We start from the raw sequence: 2,632 nt of genomic DNA, 5'->3' as shown, positions 1-2,632 counted from the left end.
GTTTTTGTTGGGTTTTTTTCTATGGTCGGTTTGTTGTCTCTTTTTGGCACATTCCCCATTTCCATTCTCAATTTTACCAAAGATGACAAACATGTAAAGTTTTACACCTGTGTTAAAAATTTCGCTATTTTAATGGGTATTTTCCAGCTTCTTATGACCAAATGTTCCAAGTTAAAGTACTGGCAAAGGAAGTGTTTTAATGACAAAAACTACCAAACTTGAAATAAATTAAAGCCTGGGCCACAAAGGAAACTGACAGATTTTCAGGAATTTAAACTTACGTAAGTACGTCTTCGTCTTGGTCTAATAGATTATCACTTAGCTGATATTTTTGGAATATCAAAGACCCGTGTTTCTCAGATATTTACAACATGGATAACATTTATGTCAGATTTATTTGGAAAACTAATTGAATGGCCATCGAAGCAACAAGTAAGAAAACATATGCCACATTCATTCATAATGTTATACCCGAAAACAGCAGCTATAAGTGACTGTACTTAAAAAAAAAATTTCAACATCCAAGATCTCCTACAGCACAGGCCTCAACATACAGCACTTATAAATAAAAAATACTGGTAAATTTCTTTTAGGGATCTCACCTTCTGGAACCTTTAATTTTGTTTAAGATGTTTATGACGGTAATGTATCCGATCGTTTTATTACTGAAAAGTCTGGTTTTATGGATAATATTCAAGAGGGAGATGACATTATGGCAGATAGAGGCTTCACAATAAGAGATTTATTGACAGATAAAAAAAGCAACATTGTATATGCCACCATTTACCCGCAAGTGTGTGTGGGGGAAAAAGAAAAGATTAAATGTTAATGAAATTAAACAAAGTTACTCGCTCTATAGCTAAGTTGAGAATTCATGTTGAAAGAGCCTTTCAAAGACTAAAGCTATTTAAACTATGGGAAATACTATCGCATGGTCTCTGAAACCTGTATGTTTAACTAAAAAGATTAAACTTTTAAAATTTGCACCAACGTTTTGATAATGATTGTTTTTCTGCCTCTATGTCTTGCTTTTGGTGTTTAATCAATGTATCAATTTTGTGTTTATTGCAGAAATACTGATTGCAATCTTTGACACTTATTACCACTGATTTTGTTAAAAAAATGGATATGATGACTTTTCAATATATGACCATTAGATGGTAATTATAGTTACAATAAATTGCTTTTTAATTAAACTACATTATTATAGCTCATGATACCAGGCAACTGGAAGAGAGACTATGCTATAGTATTTCCTGCTGATTTCATTAAAATTCTGTAACATTTTCGTTATTTCCTGTATTTGATTTATATTATTAGAAGTTCAAAATATTCAAGTTAAAGGTATAGCAGTTGGAATTATTTTCATGATATGTAGCAGCATAACAAAAGTTGAAAGCTAGTCTAATAACTGCTTTAATTTTTTTGGGGTCAAGGGGGGGGGGGGGGGTTCATTTTCTTCTTAGAGGGGGTCTTGATCAGTTTTAGCAGGATTGTTTAAAAAAAACTTCAGATAAGGGTTCCCTACCTAAATTGCTCTGCTTTACGATCAGTAGATCTTAATCTTAAAATACATAGATTAATATGAAATTGTGGATTTAGGCAGCAACTAAAATAATATATGTTTCCCCTCCCCGGGACTATCCTTCGTAAACAGACCAGGAAGGCAGGTTAATTTATTTAACTGGATGTCACAGCATGATCACATAAATGGATTATTGCTTTCAAGCACTTTTCAAAAATGGAAACAAATTATTTTCAGGAATAAAAATAATTTCGATATTTTTTAGGGAAAATAATTTTTTGACCCGGGAGGGGAGGGGAGCGGAAACAAACATATTTTAAATTTAAGTCTTATTTTGTATTTTGGTGGGGAATTGGAGAAAACACAGGGAAGCTAAGGCTTATTTATATCAAATTACAAATCACTTAAATGAAATTATATATGTTATTCTGTTTGTACATGTATTGTTTTCTGTGCAATAATTTCATTGCAATGTCTGGGATGATAAGTGCAATTGTTTAGCACTATCATGACTGTTGAATATTGATATTGTTGATCACAGTTGAATATTTATATTGTTTACCACTGTAGAACATTTTATGAATTGCTTTCAAATAAATAAGCTGACACAAATGAATGACTTCATATTGCCATTTAAAGTAATTTTTAAAGTATGTATTACAGTTTCAATGCGTTTTGTTCATGTCTAGTAGTAACTTCATCAGAACAGTGTAAATTGAAATGTGAAGAAAACAAGAATGTGTCCATCATGTCCATAGAATGTACATGCGTACAAAAGCCCTAAAGTGGGACATAAAAATTATGACAATTTGAGTAAAATATGCTTCCTCTGTGTTCACGACCGTTCTTCGACCATTAATTCTTAACTTTAAATACAGAGTGACTTGGGTGGAGAGTTGTCTCATTGTAACTACATGTAATACCACATCTTCTTATTTATATGATGATGCAGTAACCTGGTTATCCTGCAATCAAAATTAGGAAGTAATTACTGAAAAACAAGCTTCTGTCATATAACTGTATGCTTATTGTTAAGTTTTAGTTTCATTCTGATAAATAGAAGAGAGGACTATTGGTCAAACGTATCGATATTTGATCGATTTCATT

This window comes from Mytilus trossulus, chromosome 9 (genome assembly GCF_036588685.1).
Source record: "Mytilus trossulus isolate FHL-02 chromosome 9, PNRI_Mtr1.1.1.hap1, whole genome shotgun sequence".
Lineage (NCBI taxonomy): Eukaryota > Metazoa > Mollusca > Bivalvia > Mytilida > Mytilidae > Mytilus > Mytilus trossulus.
The sequence above is the reverse complement of the archived record's forward strand: the minus strand, read 5'-3'. Positions refer to the sequence as shown.